At 39.9% G+C, this 25,557-nt stretch overlaps 1 protein-coding gene across 2 annotated transcripts in view; it reads right to left on the bottom strand.

Moving 5' to 3' along the window:
• Positions 1-25,557, bottom strand: part of LOC105201458 (disintegrin and metalloproteinase domain-containing protein 10) — a 121,735-nt gene that overhangs the window by 18,170 nt on the left and 78,008 nt on the right. The gene's annotated exons all lie outside the window — the stretch shown is intronic.

Raw genomic sequence — 25,557 nt, 5'->3', positions numbered from 1 at the left:
GGAATTGATATCGCGTGTAATTTCCGTAAGCACAGCTTTTGAATTTATATCAGGCGACTTTTGTCCCGTGAAAAAAATCCGGAGTAATCGTGCGCGACAAAAAGGGAGGCAACGGCCACCACTCTACGAAGAGCCACCACAATTTCGCCCGGGCTTCGCATATCTGCCGAGCGACGCGAGGGTGTGTGCACGGCACTCTCTTGCCGCCCGGAATCCCAAACGCTTTCCGCGAGATGCGCGCGTTACTCTCCGGCAAGCTCTCGGAACAACGTCACCGTACTGTATGAATATTATGGAGGGCAAAAATGCACTTTCCTCGTCGCGTCATTTAGCCGATTTCTAAAGAGCGCGCCTCGCAAGCACCTCGCATTATGTACGAAACACGCTGCCTCGCATTCGCGATAAGTGCAATTGCGCAAATGAGTCAACCCGATATCAGACGCATAACTTTTAAGGCTGATCACAACAAATGAGGCGCGTAATTCTCCAAGTTCTTAATGCCTTCGAGCCTATTTACTGCGCGAACAATGCTAAATTGCGTCGCGCTAAATGAAGATGCTCGACTATGAGCGACAAATTTCGAGCGCGTAACACGAGATTCATCTTTGCAGAAATAGATCATTCTTTTCTCCATGATGTTTATATGACGTGCAATTGCAAAGCGAGACCGTTTCATTATTCAGGAAATTCGATATCCGTTCGATATAATTTCTATTCACGACGAGAGAGCCATTTCAAATATCGCAAAGAATTTACGAACAGTCAAGAGAAGTAATTTATATGTCGAGAAAGAGAAAAGGAAATGAAATTGTTTTATCATCGGCATTTTTATCTTGATGTCAGGCATTTAATCTCATTATGCGCTGAAAAATTACGTGATGCTGCATCCAGTATCCGAGAAATCATAAAGGCGCTTACGCAAGAGCGCTGCTCGCACTGCGCGTTTGAGAGCTACAATTGTAGCGTCCTATTAGGCACAGAATATCGTTTCTCTTTCCATTACTTATTCCGATACTAAATGACATTTTTCAGATGTGTTTAGTGCTGCAATTTACGGACATCAAAAGAAACCCTGATACTGCAGTGATAATGCAGGTGAATTACATTTTTCGAGATATTTCGCTTCCGCGAGTATTGCGCGTAATATTGCGAGTGGAAAAATTGATTTTTATGAAAGCGGGCAGCATGTACTTTATTTAGCTTCGAGTGCAGAGACGTTAAAAAAGAAGACGAAGGAACGTTAAGTCTCTCTAGGTTTCATTCTTAGACCGTGGTATCGGAACAAAGAGGAATTTTATGTGGTAAGCTCGAAATAAGCTGATTGTCCACCCTCGCCTAGAATTTTTGTCTTTATCCGAATCAAGCCATCGAAGAAGGCATGAAACCGAACGGAAAAGGCTTATTAACCAACCATCCCATCCGTCCACGTCAAAAAAAGCATTTCATTGTTCATTTATTAAGCATATAATGAAATATATGATGAAAGTACATCGAGCCGTCATGTAATCAATAAAATGATCGCGATCTCTTCGATCGTTTGTAATGTGTTTCCAAAAAAGTCTATTATCAATTATAAATGTTCATTGTCAATACACACATACATACGACATTCGCCGAGGTATGAGAGTCAATAACAAGATTATATTTTTTAACAAATGTGAAACTAATTGCTCTTTAATGAAACTTTAATTGAATACCATCATTTTTTGTTCCTCAATTTTCGACATAGCAGTGCAATTATTGGATGAATCCAATGCCAACAACGCAATTTTATAACCTTAACGAAAGGACATTAAGATAATTACAAAAGTTTTTACAATGTCGATAATTAAGCTTCAGAATAAAATTTCATTAACGTTCTCTCTCACGTGTGAATTAAGAAATCAGATCCCGCTATTTACATTTGATTCGTTAAGCTGATTTCCAATGTTGAACAATATCGTAAATTATATTATTATTGAACAGAATCGTGAGATTCGTTAAGTAATAATAAATTCTGTTTCACTACTAAACTTGGTATATTTCGGCAAATACCCCGTATCAAATAAAAACTCGGGAAACGAGATGCGCGACTCGCTTCCACATTTCCATCCGCTCTCGAATGAATAGAAGGATTCGAAACGAAACATGAAAACGTATCGACATCTAAAGCTGCAGGGACGCATATGATGCATGAGACAGACTGCGACGACGTACCTTTTTATGCATTGTAGCGGGAGGCGGATCGATATGCGTTCGTATAACGTTACTAGTTTATCTCAGAGCGTGAAAATTCCGCCGGTTGTAGCGCAAAGAAATAAATCAAATGCGCCTGCATCTTTTCGGCGCAAAAAATATACATCTCTGTAATACGTAACGAACGAATGATACTTCGAATGTGGGATAAAATATAATAGTTTCTGCGTAACAATGGAAAAAAAAAAAAAAAAGAATTCCCCCTGCAATCGTTTTTCTGATAAAATTACGGGACGTTCACATGTATCCATTGACAGAATTAAATAAAATTAAAATGCAGTTGCACAAGAGACTGCGCTTTGCCAAATGTGTTTTATCTGGCGTATTTGAAATAAATCTTCTCACCTTTCGCTTCTCACGAATGAACGAATGTTCCATGGACCATACGACAGACACATACTTATTTTGTAGCGCGTAACAAAAATCGAACAAAGTGAAAAATGTAACGTTTCTCGTAATCCTATGACAGAAACAAAGAGACTGAAACTAAATGAAGAGTCATTATGCCGCGCTTCATTGTAATTTTACTTGCCGTTGTAATTCTATTTATTTTGAAGAGGATATAGCAAATGAATAAAGTGTTCAATGCAAACTCGGTTTATAAATCGAGAAAATTAAATCAGTAAAAATAATCTTTTTATAATCTGATAAATATAGAATAAAGTGAAAAAATGTTCAATATTTTTGCCTGTTACGTCAAACAATGAATATTCGAAAATGTGTATATGTAACAAAAAAATTGAAATCATCCGAATCGACATAGAGGCAGAGTTTCACTTAGAAATTCTCAATTTATTACGAGGACCGTCGTAAATTTAGAACAAACCTACACAGAAAAAAATTATTAAATCAACAATTCATTGTTTCATATACAAGCAAAAATATAAAATCTTCTTAGAAAAATTTATAATCTTAAACAGACATAATTTTGCTTACATAAAGAAAATTCTTTTCTTCGTGTAAGCAAATTATGTCTGTTTAAGATTATAAATTCTACCAGGAAAATTTTATATTCTTGCTTATATATGAAACAATGAATTGTTAATTTGATACTATTTTTTTTCTGTGTAAATGAAACGAGCCGCTTTTATAATTGCGAGCGACTGCCTTGAGTAAAATTTATCGCTTTATGCCCAAGTTTTAATTACACCCTAACGAACGTTTTCAATATTCCGGCGCTGAAAAAAAAAAAATAACTTCAGCCACGGGAGGACGACAAAATCCATCCTGGAACGATAGAGACGTAGGTTTCGCAACTACTTTAATGTCGGCACCAAGGAAAAAAAAACAAAAAGTAATATTCTGAAGAGGTGGAGGGATGCTATCGGAAAATGAGGGACGGTCGCCCGCCCCTCATTCTTCCATCCCACAATTTTCCGAGCTGTGTCTTCGGCTGCGCTGGTATTCGTTCGCGCGAATTGCATCGACAACGCGCTCCTCGGAGCGCCATGATATTTGGATACGAAGATGAAGGTGCCGCGGGGCCGAGAACAAAAATGCAAATTGTGTCTACCCGGCGGGAACCATCAATTCTCTCGTACTGCCGCGCGGCGTTCTCTCGTAGCGCGACAAAAGCGTTGTTTAATTTTCTAATATATTTAAAAACTCGAAATAACCCTTTGTGTTTCTAATATAAATTATCTCGTACAATTTAATATACATAATCTTATCAAATTTTTTTGCTTTTTTATTGCACGCGCTCCAGGAAAAGCTCCGTTGCGAATGAGCGCATATGAAAACGATTTTGTTATATAGGAAATTTTAATGATCGTTTCAAATACTTCTTTTAATAATTTTTTAATTGCCGACACAGTTTCGTGCAGCATTTCAATATATCGATATCTCAATACTTTAAAAACGTACCTGTTAAGTTGAAAAATTTATGTTAAATTTAACATATGTTGCAAGTTTAAAATGATATATTCAAATTTTTATGTAATTTACTATAAGAATATATTAAAAAGTGACACAAAATTAATACAAAAAATATGACACTTTGATATAATTTGGAAATAAATTGTGGAAGCATATATCTTTAATTAACATTTGTAATACGTTGACACATGAATTAAATTCATTTATTTTTAAATTAACCTTTCAAAACTACATTATTTTTATGTTATTAATGTTATTCATTTATCTATAAATTGTATTATTTTATCACTAAAAGAATGATGAATATCAATTTAACACAAGAATTTTAACAAAGATTTTTTTTAACAAAAATAAAAAATGTGTCTACTGTGAACGAAATAATTTATCTCAATTTTGCAGCAGACCCTGATAATCCTTAATTTGATTAATTTTTAATTCTATTCTCAAATTCTTTATATTATATAACAGATTCCTGAATTGTATACGTGTGTTTACAATTTCTTTCTTTTATCTGTCTAATTTCATGCTAGAAGTGTATTCGGTAGAGAATTCGCAGTTGTCGCAGACGATCGCGAGATAGTCACATTTGCTACGTCGGAGCAGAATTAAATCTCAAGGTAACGCGTATCAGATGTGGTTATTGAGGCAAACGGGTCAGCGCACGTGCCATTATGCTCTTTGACGTTCTATGGGCGTAAATATCCAGCAGCAGCTCCATGCCGCTTTTGCACTATCACGCGTTTCGGAAAGCATGTACACTCTCCACTGCGCCGCTATTAGGGCGAAGTGGAGCACAATCAAATGTCTCTCCCTTTATGTGCATGCAAGTATGCGTTTATACGTCCTGGATTGTACGAGACATTGTCGTGCGGCAAGGGGAAACCGACTCATTATTGACTCGAAATTGAAACCTCGGTTACGATACTGTCTATTGCGACGAGAATCAGGGATTTCGTCGATGTGTCTCGAGTGCAATCGTACTTTCCGCTTCCCGCTAACGTTCAATCTCGCTAATGAACATCGCGTACTCCGAACGCGACAGATGCAACGGATTTCTACGGTACGACGAAACAATAATAGCGAGACACACCGGATGCGGCGAGAACGATACTTTCGCGGTCGGTCAGCGTACGCTTTTAGACAGACGATAGAAGCGGCGCGGCGGCGACAACGGTGGTGGTGGTGGTGGTGGTGGCAACGGCAGTTTTCAAACTGGTCAGATCCGCTTGATCCGCTGCTCCAACCAGTTTCGGAAGGATTTCATTTCCGGGACGCGACATTGCGTCTACCCGCATACGGGAAGGGAACGTCTCGGGTGGGAAAAGTCCCGACGATTTGAAATACCTCAAAGTAAAATTGCTTCTCTCGGCATCCCGGCACAGTGGAGTATTACCGTGAAACAGCCACACACCACTGTCGCCCAGATTCACCCTGGTACCCTCTTCTCTCGGTTTTTCTCCCGCCACGATCTCTCGTCGGACTCGACTCTCGTAACGCGGCAATTACAATGACCAGCTTTAAACGCTGAATGGTGTCCACGCGTTGTAGACAATGAAATTAAGCCGAGAGCGCGTGGAATTCAATTTTCACCTTTTACCGCCGCATCTTAGGGGATAATATTTTTAAGCTCACTCAAGCCCGACTCTTCGTACATTAATGCCGCGATTATTATCCTTGTCGCTTGCACGAGGGGAAGTCGTTTCGCAATCAAATTTTCGTTTAACCGTGTTAAGATAATGCTACGCAAACGGTAAGTCTTGAGATACGAGTCTCTGACAATCCAGCGATCCAACAGATGTAATTTGTTAAGCAATACAAATACTTTTAGCAATCGTTCATCTCAGTTAACTCCCTCTGTATATTATCTGCAGGTAAATCGTTGCGGAAAGAAATAATTTCAAGCTATTGAACCCTATGTCTGAATTCCTAGTTAGCGCGTCATTGATTCGCGTTCACATTCGCTACGAACAATCGCTTCGAACACATCGGAGTTCCCACCGGTACCGATGCTTGTATCAATCCCAGGTGCCACTTGGCAATGACGGATGACACCGGTATTTCATAGAGGAAGTTGAGCGAGAAGCAAAAACTCAATTTCCATTCTCTGTCGGGGGAACGCCATAAAAAGCAAATAAAGGCCAACGAATTCGAATTTATACGTCTTCGGTATACTTCCTGTCAAATCGCGTCTGGCGTCCATCTATCGATATGGTGTATTTTATATCTCCCTTTCCTTCCCTGCCCTGCTCTTCCCTTCCCCGATGTATCGCGGGGAGGAACTAGTTTCCGGAAGCCGCTACTATATATTCCACATATCCACACAGGAAACAGCGTAGGAAAGGCAGGGACGAGAAAGAAGGGCGTAACGTCACGGACCGATGGATCTCTCGTTGCATGGTTTATGAGCACATACGATGGACACATGACGCGTTCGCGATCAATCTCACGCGCCCGCATGCGCGTCATGTTTGCAGAAATGAAAAACCGGGGCAGTTGTCCGGAGGAAAGGCAAAGACGATGACGATCGCAAACAGGATGATGGGGACTGCGAGGTCTGTTATAATTTCACAATGCGTCACAACTCGTCAAAATAATGATCGCTGATGTTAACATGATAAATTTTAATCAGAATATATATTAAGAACAGAAGGACATACACGCAAAACATTATTAAATTGAATTTAATTAAGCTATCTATGTTATGCATCGCCAAATCAAATTTAATCAAAATCGCGTGTAAAATTAAATTAGATAAATTCAGAGAGGCTTTGTTCTCTAGCTGAGATCATTTTTCGTATAATATTAATTTTAATTAATACCTATCAGAAATGATTCGGTAGTATCCGCAAATGGGTATGAATAATTGAATTTAGGTACCGCGCGAAACCTAAATCGTAAACATAAATTGTAAATGTGTATACGTTCCACTGATTAACCAACAACGCATGTAAATTGCAGGAAACTGCAATCTACACAACGGCAGAAGTAGCCACTTTTAGAACGATAGTCTCTAAAGCAAAATAGAACTCGCAGCTGAGGCTCTTTAGTCCTCGTGGTAAGAGACGTAAGAGGCGAGAGAGAGTCAAGAGAATTACTAACAGATACCGCACGATGTAACGCGACGGAACGGTTGCTCGCGTGTAATTAGTATTATTCCCGAAATAGTTTCAAACAATGCGGCGGACGAGCGAAACCGCGTAGCAAAATTAAACCAACTTCTAAGCTTCTGAACTTGAGCGCTTCGAAACTTTTAGTGTGCCTGCCAAGCATCGCGTTTCGTTCGCATTTAAATATAACGATCGCGTGATCGCTCCACGGGGAAATAGAGCGCACTGTGATGCATTGTAACAGGTCTCCCTAGTAATACCAACGACATAAAGTATGTGTAACACGAGACGCTTGCTAATTGTTTATAGCGATTTCGCTGTCACGAAGGATTTCCATGTGATAGAACGAAAGTTCCGCAACAATACAACGCGCGCTTACGCGACCCAAATTTATTTCGTCTGACTCGCGCGCATTTCCATCGCATAAATATTATAGATAAAAGCGCTATCAACGTCCGTAAAGTTAAACGAAGATAGAGTGTTTCGTAGCCGCAACTTCCTCGAGAAAGACAGTGATTTATATACTTGTCAGACGATTCTGGAGACTACTCCGGATCACTTCAGCGTCTTGGTAAACACTCATCGATCGGATGTAACAAGCTTATAAAAAGTTCGAGACCTAATTAATGGAACTAGAGAGTTTATAGAGCATGACTCTACCCATCTCTCGACTGCGCCGTGAATTCACGGCGACGGTTCCCAACTTACGTTGCACTTATTGTAGAGTTACGTGGCACAACGGTATTTGTTACCTCGCAAGATAAATGCACGCATCTTGATAATGCAAAATAAGAAAAATGCGAGAAATAAGCATTTCAAATAAGCTCATGCGGAAAAGGAGCTAAATTTTTCTTCCTCTTAAAACTAAAAGTTCTCAAAAGATTGTTTCTTAGAAAAATAAAACGTATAACCCTTCAGGAAATCCAAATGATGATGCATCAATATAATTTCCATCTCTAAAAAAAAAAAATAATCGCGTCAACGCTTCACTTTAATTAATCTTTCTCAAACGTCTCGTGAGCTTTTTAAAGGTACATATACTATATATTGTTTCCATTAAAAACGTGCGCGGGCATTTTTGAGATTTTCTTCGAGCACTGTAATCTCACATCGGATCAGTCGCAAAAACACTTTCCTGCAAAAGTCCGTTATCGTTATTCTCGCCGTATCCGCGATTCAAGATCGCTGCGCTATCGTAAAAACAAAGACGGGATGTTTTCGCGAAACCAGTGCGGTGTGATAAAGTATCGATACGTATCCCCCACACATTCGACCACGTTAATTCCCATCAGATCCGCCACGGATAAGGTTCGTCTCGCTTCGTCTCGCCTCCCCTCGCCCGGCCTCGTCGTCTCGCGAGGACTCTCTCTCATCCTCTCTCGCTCTCTCCCGTACCCGGGTTCGCCCGTTCCTCTCCTCGAAGTTAACGTCGATGTTTACCGAAGTTCGCCCGGGGGACCGAGGATTTACCACCTCGTGACTCGAGGGGCGAAAATAGGGTTGACTCGGTACACGTTCGATCAGCCCCACGAGGGGAGCCGATGGAATGTCTTTTCTTCTTGCAGCCGTCGCTGCCGCGCGCGCGTTTTCCCCGATCTACGTGTTGATTCCCGTCGTAAGAGGATCTCGTGTAAGTAAAATGGAAGACGATCTCCCTCCTCGCTCCTCGCGCGCTTGAAATTCGTATCGTCAAGAATTTAACGCCGTCGCGCAGGGATAAGGAAGGGATTTGCCCTGAGCGCACGAACTGAGAATTTACGGAAGCGCGAGCCTCGCCCGCCGTCGCGTTGCTTCGAAAAGTAGGACGGACGATAGTATTTGTCATTATTATATATCGCGGCATTTTGTCGCAGAGTGCACCGTAATCGAACGATGGATGGAGCATCTGGCATGAAGTTCACGGTGAGTCGTGTAAATGAAAAAAGGAACATACGACGGTTAGTGAAAGAGAAAGAGCAACCTGACCCGCGAGCAAAACTTCTTTCCGAGAGAATTTTTCACTTGTAAATTAGATTTTATCAATATTTACGATATTGCGGTTATTTTCTGTGGAAACATATTACGTACACACTCGCTTTAATTCATTAAGTTTCCGTTTGTCCACCGACACAAGTATAGCAAATTATACATCCGCGTTCCCGTTTCGAATGCTCGAACGTAATTACGATTGATTACATATCAAACTTGTGAGCTGTGAATAACTGGGAAAATTGAGGATGCTCGACGAAAAGAAGCCGATTTTTTCAGAACAATAATTAGCAAGCGTGGTAAATAAATCTCGGGGGTGGATTTTAATTTTTAACCCGCAAATTCGATTAGTTTATTCTGCCATCGAAGTGATCCCGATATCACGCAGAACGGGACTCGTACCATCGGACACGGTGGATTTGATAGATCGAGCGGGTGTTAACTGAGAGACCGTAACGACAGTGGAGGAGGAATCAATTGACCCAATTTCACGTGCCGACCCTGTCTGCCTCCATTATCTAATTTAACTATTTAGCCAACTGTTCGCCTACTCCCTCGATATAGAGGCTCGAGAGGATAATACTTTCGCGCGAGCAGAAACCCGAGAACCACCGATTAATGCCGCCTCTTTAGGCTTACGCCACCGATCCGGTATTAACTCTATAACTCCAAATATAGGCTGTCCCATGTGCTTACACGTACATATCTGGGAATATCGAGTGATGGAACGGCAATATTTTTTTATCAAAATTTCGTACAAATAGAAAGCTATTATACATTTGCAATTATCGCTGCCTAATAATCAATCAAAATATATCGTATAATTATTTTAATTAGTTATTTTAATAATCCGTAAAATTAAAAAAAAATTTAAATTATAAAAATAAAATGAAAGTGTATGTAAATCGCTAAATAATTCGATGCAAAGACATTTAATGCAATTGTTGTTTTTATTTTAGAAACAAATGTGCAATTCTTATATTGTATATCAATCTCAAATTATATAACTGGCAAGATTTCACAAGTTTCGGTAAGAGAGTTGCGCGAGTTATGCTTAAACTCTATCGCTGTTTGGCAAGGAGCGCAAAGTATGACTATAGAGGAGCTTTAATTGAATTAGTTTAGAAACACGAGTTTAACATTAGTCTGCTAATTAATGTTACGGTCGGATAAGTGCGAGAAATTTCCCTTTTTCTCCCATTAATCGCCGCTGAAGCGAACAATGTAGCACAAAACTGAACCTTGCCCCGTATCGATCAGATATATCTCACTCAACACCACATGATGCAGAACATTAATTTTTCCAATAAATTATTTAAAATAATATGTAAATCCTTTTATACGTTTTTAATGTTGCAAATTACGTAAAATCCTAATAAACTTAACAAAAAAAAAATGGAAAGTGAAAAATAACTTGCTGCGAGTGCGTCAAATGTTCTTTTTACGACGCGTGAGAACTCAACATTCGCGAAACGCTCGTTTTAATAAACTTACAAATAACTATAATTATCACGGTCACAATTAAAACTCTAACAATTTATGTTCGCGAACGTGTTTCGTAACGTAGCGGGCCCTCGCGGCTGACAAACCGTTGTACAAACTTCAAATGTCCGTCGTAAAAGCGACGCAGAGGGAAGACAAAAGAGACGTGCATGTCACAAGTAATGCCCGGTGTTCCGGAAGTGCATTCAATTTTCTTCTGCGCGCAGTTGGCGACGTATGTACGTATGAAACGAGACTCAAAGTTACCGATGCAGTTCGTGCGGCATACTGATTCTTTGACGTTGCAGCACGCGTGCAGCACGTACGCACACACACAAAACCGCACGCAACACACACACACACACACACACACACACACACACACACACACACACACACACACACACACACACACACACACACACACACACACACACACACACACACACACACACACACACACACACACACACACACACACACACACACACACACACACACAACACTGCAGCACGTACGCACACACACAAAACCGCGAGCGCAAAACTGCAATGGATTTCCTTTCGAGGTAAAACTATGCAATGAGCCTAATTCATTGCCCACGTTAGTGAAATAAAAAATAAATAAATAAATAGCGAGATATGCGTTTCTATGCTTTTGTTATTACCATTAAATGTTCCGCTCTCTCGGCAAATGGGATTTAGCAAAATGGGATGTCCGCAAAATTGCGTTTCAATGATATTACCCTTTCGGAATTTCCAAATACGCGTCCGGTATGACCCACATTTTGCCAATATGTAATGCAACGCCGTGCTACCTGTTCCGAAAATACTGAAATACAGCGCCGATGTAATTCATTTACGTTTCACGTTTGACAGATAAAAGCTATTCATACCGTGTAAAATACCGTTCGGGACACATAATAAACATTAATCATTTCGTTGATGGACTAAAGGCTCGATTTGTTAATAATTCATTAAAGAGTTCATCATTAACTCTTTCTGAACCTTTTTCTATAAAATTCTTTATCAATTTTTTTTTAGGAATGCTGTAGAGGACATGCTGTGTGCAAAACACATCTAATTATGCAATATTAATTTCTCTATTTTATGTCTCTTTTATTCGATAAAAATATCTTTTTTAATTAAGAAATATAAATTAACAAATATGAATTTTATCTCTATCCTGTTCCATTTATATCATTTATATATTTAAAATACAAATTTAAATATTACACAAGATTTATGTTACACACGATTTTTTATCTATTTTTTCATATTATTCTTATAAGAAATTGGGTCGTATTCTTGCCTTCACCATTCCTCAAATCACCTCTGTCCCAAAAAACGTGAATATATAGATGATATATGTGACGTGTAAATATATGTGAACATCCTCAATGTATCGAGTTGTGGAGTCTGTGGATTCGCTCAAATAACCTCGCGAATCAGTCATCCCCCCCCCCCCCGAGAGATAAATAATGTTTAAATCGACTCGTAACGTGGCATCTTTCGAGCGCAATTTTAAGCCATCTTAACGTTGTTGCACAATGTTAAGAATCAGTCGCGAACTACGTGTCATCGAAGTGGATCAAGGGGGATGTAGTCGCGCGCATCCGCTTGACGATAAATAACGTTCCGCCGAGTGCAACTTCGACCGTACATCCCCGCCACCGATGGTCCTTGCTTCGGTTCGCAAAAACGCGAGATAACATGCGTGCTGTTCTGGCAGAAGCATCGCGACGAGAGACGCACGCAAGATTTATCGCCTTTCACGGTTGCTTCCCTCCCTGCAAATGGCCAGACGGCAACGTGAAAAAGAGAGACAGAGACAGAGAGAAAGAGCCCTTTTCCGTTCGGCTCCTCGCTGCTGCCGACATAAATCATCGACAAGGGGTTCGTGACGTTATTTTAATATCGCTCGTGAATTTTTCGCACGGACGTGTCCGTTGTCCCACAAACGTCATCTCGCGTTGACATCAGCCGAAGAAAACGGAGAAAAAAAGAAAGGCTACGCTCCGTCTTCGCGCAATATGCATATACATTTAAGGTATCGGTACGTTTATATATACGGGCTTCGATATTTATTGCAGTTTATAACTATAAATGTTGGATTTTATCGGGACGAGGCAAACGCCTGTTCGCGAAGGGTTGCATCGTAACGACGAAATCTGCGCCAGGCAATCATGTAACCGGAACGCGGTACAGGAATTTATGGCTTGCCTGGTTGCGGGCTCGCTCGTCGTCGTCGTTGTCGTCGTCGTCGAGAGGATTAGCGTCGTGCTTCTTGCGAAGCTTCGAGGATTTAATCTCTTAATCACGCCGTTGAAAGCGCGAGCATTATCCGCGCATTTTTCTACTTCTTGCGGAAATGAACACGACGAGCGACTCCGCGTTCCGCGAAAACCACCGGAAGCCGATGTAAGTCGATGTAAATTGCCGCATGAACGAGACACGAACGGAAACTAGTTTCGGACACGGTTCGCGGAATGTCACTTTTGGCTCCCCGAAGAGCTGCCCAGCTTCATCGATTATCCGATATAGCAACAGCAAACAAGTACCGGAGTCGTGACGTGACAACGTGAGTAGACGGGCCACATTGGTCACGATATCAGGGAAACAAGGACAAGCGAGAAGACAGTTATACGTCATAAAGAAATAACGAGCATACGCCGGATGCTAAGCGCAGAGGGTGCGACGATACATTACATTTATCAGAATAATGTGAAGGGACTACGAAAAAGGCTGCGAAGTTTTCGAAAAATAAAAATCCACGAATTAAATATTCAAAGATCGGACAGTTCGCAGATGCAATTCGAAACTATAACTCCGCTATATTGACATTCGAAAGAGAAAAGTTCTGATGCTCGCTATATCCAGAAAATACACGTATGAATATCTTAACGTAAAAAAAAATTTAACGCCAGGAAGAAATGAGGCAAAAAAAAGAGAAGAAGACGAAAGAGAACTACATGTCAGACGAGCATCCAGACGAGAAATTATCTCCAAGGAAATTTAACTTCGTTAAAAGGATTGCGGAAATCGCAGTCTATATCGTGAAAGCACACGTTTGGGCATACGTATGAACAAATTTAGAAACGACATTACTTCCAGTCGTTCCGCGTAACGATACGTAACGATGCAGTTTATCGCGGGCGCGTGACTAAAGGTCAAACTTTTATTACGAAAATATTTTCCCATCGCGCATGACGGGCGCGTGGTAGGACGTACGTACGTGCAACGATTAAATCTGCCCAGCACCGCGGTGCTGGACGCCGCGCCGGTATCCGGCCATCTGCGGCGTCACATTCATCACGGAAGAATCGATGCACTCGGCCGCTCGATATACGCGAATAACATCGATTAGCCTCGCGTACGTGTGCTGCTCAACAAACGATATTTATTCTGCAGCCGGGCGTTAATCCGACGGACATTACTTTTCTTCTCAACGTAAATCGTCCCGACGTACGTGTACCAGGTTTATCGGAGACGTCGCACATTTTCCTCCGACTATAAATAGCGCGGCGGAAACGAGAAACATTGTCGATTGGCTTCAATGGTAAAGGCACTCAAGTTAACTAAAATGAAAAGGACCTCTTATCCTCCATTTGGTTTTATTATTCTTTAACAAAACTCTAAATTAATGTTTATAATTGTAAGAATATCCAGTATGGAACAAACTTTATAAAAAGATGTAGAAAGGTTACAAAATGTTATAAAAAGATATAAAAGGGCTATTTTAAATTTACTCTCTACCTTTTATAATGTCACGTCACGCAGCAAATTTTATATATGTAAATTTCTCTTCATCTCATCGTCTTTGTAACAAAGAATTAATCGAAGTAGGTTTCAGCCCAGTCATCGACAGCTGTAAAAAAATTACTAATTCTTCTGCGTGACCAATAGTTAGTTATTAGTTTTACTCGCGTAAAACAGATACCTTTTCAAAAAAAGGTAAAAAAAAGGTGCCAATTTATGCTAGATGTCTAAATATAATCTAAATAAAATGTAAAGCAGCAGCGCCAATTTTTTGTAGTTTAAAAATTTTTTATTTTAATAAAACATTCTCATTTCTGTTTTCTCTTTAATTCTTTGAGATTAAATGTTACATATTTCATTGAAACTTTTTTAAATTAAGTACATCCACTTAGGTTAGAACAGAAAAATGTTTCAATAAAAATACACAGACAGTATCACTTGAATTTTATTTAAAAAGGAATTAAAGATACCGCTACTTAGGTTTTACTTAAAAAATAAATATACTATCACTTGCATTTTATTCGTTAAAAGTAGCACAACAGTTATTTCAAACAGCAATATATTCTCTTTATAATTGGCGCAATTTATAGATTTCATACATTTTTTGGAAAAAATACATTTAAGTTGGATTAAAAAAATAGTACCACTTGAGTTTTAAAAAAAAATTAAAGATAAGGTGCGCGCGCACACACATAAATTGGTACCTTTTTTTTACCTTTTTTTGAAAAGGTAATTTTCTACTGATATCACGCGTTTTGTAGTGTTAAGTAATATTTATTTTGTTTGTAATGAAATACATGATTTTAACTTTGCAAGATTGTGAAGATACATACCACTTGGGTTGGAATAAGAAAATTTTTCAATGAGAATACAAAGTATAATGTAGTACTACTTTTGTTTTGTAAAATTAAAGTTAAAAATAAAATTATTACATGGGTTAGCATGGAAAAATTTTTCTGTTAATTAAAAAAAAATTAAAAATAAGGTGCGTGCACACGCATAAATTGACATTTTTTTTACCTTTCTTTGAAAAAATATATATATACATGCTTACGTTATTATTTATAACAAAAACCATTAATAAATCTTATTATTAAAAATTCAACATTATCGTTAAGTAGCACATCTTTAGGATCACCAAATTTTAAAAGAATCGATCCCACAATTTAATCTACAATCCTCTATTCCTACCTTTGAATAATAACGTCGTTGTCGTCGTCGTCGTTACTGCGCGTCGTCGCCGTCGCCGTCGCCGTCGCCGTCGTCGTCGCCGTCGTCGTCGCCGTCGCCGTCGTCGTCGCCGTCGCCGTTGTCGTCGCCGTCGCCGTCGTCGTCGCCGTCGTCGTCGCCGTCGTCGTCGTCGTTACCGCGCGTCGTCGTCGTCGTCGTTACCGCGCGTCGTCGCCGTCGTCGTCGCCGTCACCGTCGTCGTCGTCGTCGTCGTCGTCGTTACCGCGCGTCGTCGCCGTCGCCGTCGTCGTCGTCGTCGTCGTTATCGCGCGTCGTTGCGCGTCGTCGCCGTCGTCGTTACCGCGCATCGTCGCCGTCGCCGTCGTCGTCGTCGTTACCGCGCGTCGTCGTCGTCGTTACCGCGCGTCGTCGTCGTCGTCGTTACCGCGCGTCGTCGCCGTCGCCGTCATCGTCGTCGTCGTCGTCGTCGTCGTTACCGCGCGTCGTCGCCGTCGTCGTCGTCGTTATCGCGCGTCGTCGCCGTCATCGTCGTCGTCGTCGTTACCGCGCGTCGTCGCCGTCGCCGTCGTCGTCGTCGTTACCGCGCGTCGTCGTCGTTACCGCGCGTCATCGCCGTCGCCGTCGTCGCCGTCGCCGTCGTCACCGTCGCCGTCGTCACCGCCGTCGCCGCCGCAGTCGTCGTCGCCGCCGTCGCCGTCGCCGTCGTCGTCGTCGTCGTCGTTGTCGTCGCCGTCGTCGTCGTCGTCGTCGTCGTCGTGCGTCCTTGAAATGTGCTGTCCTCGTCGTGGAATCACGAGGACGTACCATCACCCGGCACTAACGACCGTATACCTAATTCACCGCGTTTTTCGCGACGCGACGTGCCTGATTCGCGAATCCGCAAATAGGTTAGGAAAACTGTCAACTTACCCACTACATTTATGTACACATATAATATAGTCGTAGACGGCCATGATGCTTATGGGTACGGCCATGTTACATCACGTGATAGAACGGCTATGAGCGCCACTCGTTACTCGTGTCGAAAAGATGTACTGGACAAGATTCCAGGCGACGATAATGACGTATCTTAACATGTAAAAACATATATATTGGACTTTGCGTCGTGATATCTCCGCTCGTAGGACACGGAGAGAAAAAATAAAAACACTTTTATTATGCAATTCGTTACCAAGCTATCGATTGAGACTACTCAGACCTTGATCGGATCAGCCGTTACTGAGATCTGATAACTCGTTAATGCTTGAAATCGCTGACTCGCGTAAAAGAGGCGTGGGTCATTCTCGCTTTGCGTTTTTTATCTTTTCTTTAAATTGGCACGAGACGCGACCGCGCCTCTTGATTGAAGCTCCACGTGCGTTGTCCCCACCGGGTACGTGTTAACGACTTATCACCTACAGAAGCAGCTTTCCACGAAGGAAATGCAATTATACCGCCATCGGTAGAGCAACACGCGCGCGAATGTACTTGGAACCAGCAACACCACTAGCTAGAACTAGACGGTCGATGATCGCATTACAACCTCGCACGAGATTTTACGCGAAACGCGTGGGATGTAAATTCATTAGCCGATTACAGACAATACGAAACGGAAGCGCCGACTGCTGTTAGACGTGGCCGCTCGCATGATACACTTGTGCGCAATTACATTTATGAAACAAGACTTGAAATGAAATGTTTCTAAGTCTAAACGCATTCAAGCTTACCTCGCACTCGTTCTCCTGCGAGAGAAGGTTGATTTTTGACGCGTAATTATTTTTATGAAATTTCATCGAGCGAATGAATGAACAAAGCTCACGTTTCCACGGCGGAGAAACGGTAAAATGCAGGAAACTCCTGCATCTGTGATGTCGAGTCGGAAATTCCCGAACACTGCGCTTTCCGGATCCAGACGCGATCTACGATAAGCTCTCCGTAAGAGCGGAAAACCCGTGAGATCAGCGAACGTTGCGGTTTCGCGCCTTGACGGATTAACGGTTACTTAGATGTAAAGGATTGTTAATTCGCGGCGATGCCAGGCTTGAAAATCGCGCACTTCCCTCGTTACCATCGAGAATTAAGGAACCGCATCGCGCTTGTTCGCACGCGAGCTACTCCTTAACCTTTGAGCACCTGGGCGCCCGTACGTGTGCATTCGTGAGTGCGTTGTGCTAATACCAGGAAATGCTTTTCGAGGGCTACATTGTCGACGGCAGCGCACTTAGTCCGGATTACCGGGCGGAAGCGGAGGAACTCGCAGCCGAAAAGTATAGTCGACTCGCAGCTCATGAAACGATTACGCCTCGATTAAATTGATTAAAGCAAGCGTGTGAATTTCTTTTGATCTCGAGATTAAAAGTATCGAAATCTCGCTGTGTACAGCGAGATTTTAATCTGCAGCTTTTACGTGCACAAATAAAAATTGTCACAATAAACAATTTACGATATTTTTAAATATTTCCGATCGCCAAATGGATAAAAAATAAAAAAATAAAAAACAGAACCGAAACTGCATATAAAAAGATTGTTACTAATGTATCAATTTGCATGTAGAATAACTATATTTTCGATAAGTTACTTTTTTAACCAATTAATTGGAATCGTTAAACAAAAACAACAGTTACTGAACGCAAGCGCATGGTATTTGTAAATTATTTTCGTGTTTTTTTTTCGTAAACACAATGTTATGAGAATAAAAGTAAAGTAAGACTGATAATCTTTATAAATTTTATCATGTCTCGTGTTTTAAGTGACGCAGATTAATTTTTTATTCCTGGATATATGGCGAGCTTTTATTTCCGTGCCGAAAAAAGAATGATATTATATTTTCATGTCATGTTGTACATTTACCAAGCATGTACCTATATTCTGTACATAACGTTAACAGAATGGTAAATAACGGTTTATGTTAATACTATATAACATTCTATATATACAATAGATTTTTCTAGCTAAATTTTATATAAGAGAGATCGGATTTTTATAGTTGCTTTATGAAATACGGCGAAAACATGAGGAAAGCTGACGCAGTGAAGTGACGAAATTTCTGGCCATGAAAAACCGAAGAAACAAGGGCGAAGACTGCAAACAGCAAGTTCTCAATTTCCTTCTCCATCTCTTTTTGCTTTACCTCGCTGACAATAAATGTAAGTCGGCACGCCGCATTTCCGTTCTAAACAATAAAAGCAAACGGACGCGGCATAAAGACCGGAATAATAAAATTCTATTCCAAGCAATCGATCTCCCTCGGCGCTCGTAAGAAATCTTTCACCGAACGTAGACAAAGTCTGCCGCGAGCCTGATGTTACTCGTAAAATTTCGATGAGTGCGATTGCATTTTCGCGCTTTTATGACTGAGTACTTTAAATGCGCGTCGAACAGCGAGGTCTATCGCCTGACATTCCACGATGTAAAGAGTTACGATAAAGCTGGAGAAACGCTGCGCCTTCGTTCTCGAGGGAGCGGAAATTCACGTCAAAGAAAATTACTTTTACATTCACGCTTTTCTCCTTATTGCACCAAATTACATCCAGTCTGTTGTCTCTAGTATCTGAATTAACTGACCCTTTACCTCGCATCGGTCAAGCGGATTCTGCGATGCAAATTATGCTCCCTGCTACAAAATTGCCATTAATAATCTATCGATTTCCGCGATAACGAGCCTCGGTAATTAGAAACCGAAAAACAAAATAATCTGTCGCAAATATTTCACACCCCAAATTAAAAAAAGATTTCAGAAACTTGGGCGATAAGCTTCGCTCAACTACTATCAGCTGACTGCTGCGTCGGTTATGCGATCGCAGAGAAACAAAATTCTAAGGAAAACCGATAATTCTACAGGAAGTGTTACTTTTCACTTCTCTGACAGCTTCAAGCGCCAATCAAACTTTATCGCGCCGAGAAAAGTTACGTGATTACAAGTTCGGCGAGCACGTGTGAAACTTTTCACTCTTTGGTTTTCCGCCTGTGTAAAGGTGGAAAATTACGTGATCGACTTCCAGAGACGCCCCACGATCGCAGTGAAAAATAAGAATCCTTGATGAAAACGGCACGACTCCCCTTATTAGTCGCGGATTACCCTGGCAAACGCAATCTCTCAAATGTGGCGCGTCACGCGACAGATTCATACGTTTGAAATCCCTCCTAAATTGACAATCCAAATTTTTGGTAACTTCACCGAGTACCTACTAACGAATCTTGAATACGCATTATCGTAGAGGGATGATGACAGCAAGGGAACGAAATACTCGTATCAGGGAAGACTATCAAACGCGCCACTGGCTGTATACCGGTGACTGCACCGTGAAACACAAACCGTAGATAACAGATAACGTCTATATAACAAATGTCTGCGGTTCCGTGTCAACTGAACTTCAGTCGCATTTAATTAAAAGCAAATAAACGTTTATGCGAAATGTCTCAAGATTAGCGAGATGTGAACATGTAACGTTGTTACTTGCAAAAGCATGAAGCCGATGTTTCATACACATCCGTATATCTATTTATCTTCAGCAGAAAGAGAGAATTATTTTTGTTCTCGTACTCATTTTCACTTTGTCACAAAGTGACGAACAAACTGAATTTTTCGTGATGACGAAATTGCTTTTCTTGTTTTCTTTTTTCGTATTGCAAATTGACATTTTAATAGCTTTAGCTATTGTTGTCGCAAAGATAGCTTTTTCACAAAATAGATCTGCGCTTTTGCATTCGTAACTGCACTTATCTCTTTGAAAACGGTAAAATCTAATGCAATGTTTATCGACGCTGGTAATTTCCAAGCCATTTGGAGCTGTTGAAACTAAACTGATGTAATTTATATATCTCATCTATTTCGATCTATCGTACAGAATAGTATACTTTCGTAATGTAAATATAACGGAGTGCTAAATGGAAAATAATGTTTCTGAAATAAAATGTTTTTATGGTTGCTATAAAAACTAATAAACTATAAGTATCAAGAACAAAATTACATATTCATTCCTAAAGTTAAAATTAAAACTTTCCAAAATTGTAAAATTGTTCATTAGTTTACTCTATCAATAATATTTATTTTAATAAAATAAAATATTACTACAAATGTTTCTAATGAGAATTATTATTATAGTTTTTTTCACAACTCTCACGAGAAAAAAATCTTTTTCGTCTTAAACTCTATAATGTAATTAAGGAACAAGATTTACTGGAGTGTTACTAGTAGGACAATGGGGTCAGAATTCCGGCAATTCGAAAGGAACGTGGCGAATATCAGGACTTTTCGCACATATCAGTTGACGACAAATTAAAAAATGCCTGAAGCTGTCGCGTTCTATATCTTCGCGATCCGAACGTGCTCCAACGAGCATGAGGGGAGACAACAACGGTCGGATGAACGATCACCTTTCTCCAATTAAAGCATCGTCGCTATGGTCACTTTTAGAAAACTACAATACCATCACACTGAAAGTTCGACTGTGAGGTGAAAATCGAAATGACTACGAGGGGAAATCAGAGAGAAAGATTGATTCATCGCGCCCGACAGCTACAAAGTCAATTTTCAGCTTTTAGAAGTCGGAGACAGCAGATATAAACGGACGCGCAAGGATGGGAGAGGATAAAACACAGTGGAGATGGAATCTATTCGCGCATACTCGTTGCCAGGGGTTACCAGAAATGAATTTTAACTTCGAGACACTGACTCTCCAGTGACTCGGTCATCCTCTCTTTCTTCTCTCTCGCCTTCCGATAAATGACAATGCACTAGATTACAAAGAGCACCGGCTTTAGGAAATTCGATCATTCGCCATAACGAAGTTAGCGTCCGATGAATGGGTAATGCCTCCGAATACATATCTACGCGAAATGTAATTTATCTCCGGGAGATACACCGCCGTTTTCGCGGGTCGCCTCGAGAGATGCGTCGCGTTTTCTCGATCGATACACGTCTCCTGCCGCGGTATCTGGGAGCAAGAAACCCACATGGCTGGAAGATCGATATCCGGCGTCCCATCGCGACTGCTACGTACGGATGCTACTGTCGTGGCGCAACCCCCGAGTCACATCTCGCGCTCGCGTCATTACGTTGCGTACGACTTCGCTGTCAAATTCCGCGCGCAAGTAGGTTCAATCCCGCGTACAGTCGAGATTGACGGCGCGAAGCTTCCAATCTCCTTAGTCACGTGAAATTTGACTACGAGACGTGGATTCGCGTCACTATAACGTAACGATGTTGAAACACGAGACGCTGAACTATCCGACGTGTTTACGCCATCATGGTGCGTTACTGCCAGTACAGTCGAGATTTATCGCGAATCGAATTTATGAAGATTTATATAGCAATTCAGATTGCTAAAGGAGATACGTGTAAATTGAACGACTTTGATATTTTGAACAGGGCAACCAGCTGGCGCGGGCATTTTTAGTAACGACAATTCGATATAGATGTCTGTGTGATACGTAGTATATGTTATCTCTCTTACCTTTTTTTATTGTTTCCGTTTTTTTTAACACATTAAATTGACCTCAATGGATTTATGGTTTTATTTATGTTATTCGTGCCAATCATTGTAATTTTTAGCTGCCGAAGGAGGCTAATGCTTTGTAAATGAACAAAAATAATATATGAGAAAGTAATAATTTAATATATTAAAATATGTATGTAAAATATGTATTACATTATAGTTTTATATACATATATATATCTTATATACAGATATAAAATATATCAAATTTTATATTTCATATAACTATTGATATCGATTTCAGTTCTTTTAGCGCTTTGTGTTTCAAAAAATATTTTTAAAATGTTACAATTTTTGTAGTAAAAATTCAAAATAAAAACAAAAAGGCATTTTTTTTTTATTCACGGACAGATAGGTCTCTTTTACGAGATAGTTCCCGTTTATGATTTCGCACTTAAGCGATGCGACTACAAAAAAAAAAAAAAAAATCAGATGTTTGCTATTCATTTTTAAACGTCGAACGAGAAACGAACGAGAAAAAGCCAGAACAGAAATTTATGCGTAAAATGGTAAAAATTACGTCAGAAAAAAGCGAGGCGAGCGGGAGAAAAGCTAAGAAACCGCGACGATAATTTAAGCGGGTTTATAATGCATTCGCGTTAAGGGCGCTCGCGAGAATATTATAAATACGAACGGAGGAAGATCGGAGGGGAATGAAAAGGGCGCGGCTGCCAGATAGCAAAGCATGATTATGTCTTCTTACGGTCCCCCGAGATGTATCGCTTACCGCCGACTACGGAAACCTCAACCGCCATTCTCCACGGACTGGAGAAAGGCACATCCAGCGGCGTGTTTTGTTAAAAAAAAAAAGTTCGCGGTTCGCAAAATATTATAGAATACCATGCCTCTTAGAAAAACTTGAAAATAAAATCGTGCTCCAATTATACAAGCACAAGGAGTAAGTTTATTTTTGATTAACTGAAGAGTGAATGCTCGAGACCTGATGTCAAGCATTGATTTAAAAATAATCAAACGTGAGGTCGTTAATCCCGAAAAAGCTAAATTCATCAGATTCTCAAATGCCGCATTTAAGAAATTGTACTGTAATAATCCCGTGGTCGATAATTAATTAAAAGAGAGATTTCAAACGTTTCATTTAAAATGTTATTGTGTTTTTCCGTTGTGTTTCTCTCTCTCTCTCTCTCTCTCTTTTTTATTTAAAAATAAGATATTGGAATATTCTTGTTTCTCCAAGCAGTTCTAACATCAGACAAATAAATGATAAAGATAAATCTCCCTTACTTTATTAAATTAACGGAGAAATTGTTTCGATTTGTCAACATCTGTATTACCGTTTGCATTTTTTAGTTGCAACCGCATAAAAGAGTGGCTGCGTATTTTTAAATACTATCTCATTCAAATACAACATTTATTCTTTTGTCTACAATATTAACTGGTTCGATCTAGAATTTCCATCTGAAATACCGCGTGTATATCGTGTATATACGACAAATTTTGCAATCGTACGACTTTACATATACACAAGACTCACGTATATTCCACGAGTGACTTAAGGTATCGGCAGTTTCACGAATACCTCTGCGTAAAAGTTATGGGTCAAGTTATTTATAGCATAATGGTCGTATAGGAACGCAAAGGTATACAGTATGCCGAGCAGTATGCTAGCATACACGCGTCTACTCGCCCTCGCGGAAGGGATGTATGCTGAGCAAACCGTGAGGAGAATGCTATCCGAGAGAGAAGCGAGGAGAGGCAGCGTGCATAGCGAACGTACGGAGGTTTACGATGTAACTGGAGGGATGAAAGCCGCGTACGGGAATCCCATGAAGCGCTAGATATAAGACCGAGTAAACTCACGAACGTGTCGGGGTCGCACCATTAAAACACGTTTACAACGAGTTCGACGCGCGCGAGTACACCGTCCAGTCTCATTTATGCAGATACATTTGCTAAATGTATACTTACGCACGTCGTGAAAAGAAAAAAAAAGATACAATATTCCCATGTTAACACAAATAGGACGGAGGAATATTCAATAAATTCGTAGGATGAAAATACAAAATGTCTACGCTTTATCCGACGAACGTGACATTATTTAGAAGAATTGTATTTAGCTCCGCTAATCATTTTCCGATAGTTGATAATGAAATAATGACGTTGGCATGGATACATTATTTTAATTCTGAAATATGTAGCAAGAAAATCTTTAAAACCGCTCTAAAATAATAATAATTTTTAATAATAAATTAAATTTATTTCAGATATTATAAGTTATATTGTTTAGTTTACAAAATGTGCTCTCACAATTTACGATTTCACACAGACACACTGTAAACACGCTATAATACATTTATTCAATAAAACTGCAAATAAAAGGTATACAAAAAATAAAAAAGTTATAGCTTCATAAAAGTCTAACGCCACAAATTTATGTTATGTATACTGTAAAATACGCAATTTAAATGAAAAAATATCATTCAATTTTTCTGTATTTATTTTTTCTGCATTGACTCAAATGTCATTTTTCGCATGTATATATACTGTTCATATATACTTGTCGATAATATTCATCTTCAGATTGATCGGGTCATGTCAAATTTACTGCAAATCTACATCAAACTGCAAATATTTGCTTAATTTCGACACTGTTCGATTTTATGCCATGCATTACGACAGTATGACGAGATACTCGACGAACACATGGACGGAAATGAGATATTTCGTGTCGGGGAATTTTGTGAAAAACTCATCAATACAACACATCGATGCCGGATAATTACGCGAAACGATGTAGAATGTGCATAACTCAGTTAAAGTATTTATCTGATCCACCCGAAATATCGGCAGCATATACATTAGATAAATAAATAAGTAATAATTTAACATGTAATATGTATATTACTAAATATCGCATAATTTTATGATAAAGTATATATTAATGTAGTTTAGTACTGTACAAGCATTTACGCCGAAGTAGTTCGTAATAAATTTTATAGCTGGGAAATAATAATTTTTTTCATTATTTATAACGGCATACAGTACGATTGATATTTTTAATTATGATATTAATTACAATAAATTATCATTCTTTTAATAAATATTTCAATAAATATATCTCAAGTGCATAGTGCATATATAATATATTTATTGGAATATTTGTATTATACAGGGTGTCCCAGACTTTCTTTCTCTCTCTCTCTCTCTCTCTCTCTCTCTCTTTCTCTCTCGCTCTCTCTCTCTTGTGACATTCATTGGTGACTCCTGAGATCATTTCAAGACAAAAATTCTAACATGGCACATTGCACGGTAGTGAAGGTGTTCCTAAATATGATACTCATTTTACATATACCTATTTTCACGATACGGTGCGCAATACCTGAGTGAATTTTGAACAGTTTAATTTGCCAACTTAAAATCCTTATTTAAAAATTTACTGTAGTCTCGACATTTTGATACAAGAATTTTCGTCTCAAAATGATCTCGGAAGTCTGCTATTAACCGATG

The sequence above is a fragment of the Solenopsis invicta genome, chromosome 4 (assembly GCF_016802725.1).
Source record: "Solenopsis invicta isolate M01_SB chromosome 4, UNIL_Sinv_3.0, whole genome shotgun sequence".
Taxonomy (NCBI): Eukaryota; Metazoa; Arthropoda; class Insecta; order Hymenoptera; family Formicidae; genus Solenopsis; species Solenopsis invicta.
The sequence above is the reverse complement of the archived record's forward strand: the minus strand, read 5'-3'. Positions and strand labels throughout refer to the sequence as shown.